Raw genomic sequence first — 549 nt, forward strand, 5'->3', positions numbered from 1 at the left:
AGCATCAGCGTTCCCGTCCGCCTTTACAGGACAAGCACGAACGAGATGTCCCACTTGCCCACACCAGAAACACTTTATAGCTGTTTCAGAAGAAACATAAACAGCATACTCAAAACCATCTACATTGAACTTCAGAACCAAGTCCAAATCCTCACTTTCCTTCAGAACCATGAACACAAGCCTCCTGAAGGACACCAGGTGCTTAATCAAGGCGCTCTTACAGCCGAGGGGGATCTTCCGAATGGGAGAAACAAGTTTCCCATATCGGGACAGTTCACAAGCTATAAGCTCATCCTTAATGAAGGGGGGCACGTTAGACAAGATTATCTTTTTAGAGGGGGTGCTGAGGGGCAAGACTGGAGTCAGCTGACTGTTAATAATGACACCGCTCTGAACCAGATTGTTAGCCAGTTCCACCGTTTTCATAAACAGCACAACAGCGCTGTTCAAACGGGAGGCAGAGACGATGTTGGAGTGGCCAGACAGCACTCCTCCACACTCACCCTGCACACCACCTTCACCCCGTGCCTGCGAGTCAGGCTCTCATAC

This window comes from Colossoma macropomum, unplaced genomic scaffold (genome assembly GCF_904425465.1).
Source record: "Colossoma macropomum unplaced genomic scaffold, Colossoma_macropomum, whole genome shotgun sequence".
Taxonomy (NCBI): domain Eukaryota; kingdom Metazoa; phylum Chordata; class Actinopteri; order Characiformes; family Serrasalmidae; genus Colossoma; species Colossoma macropomum.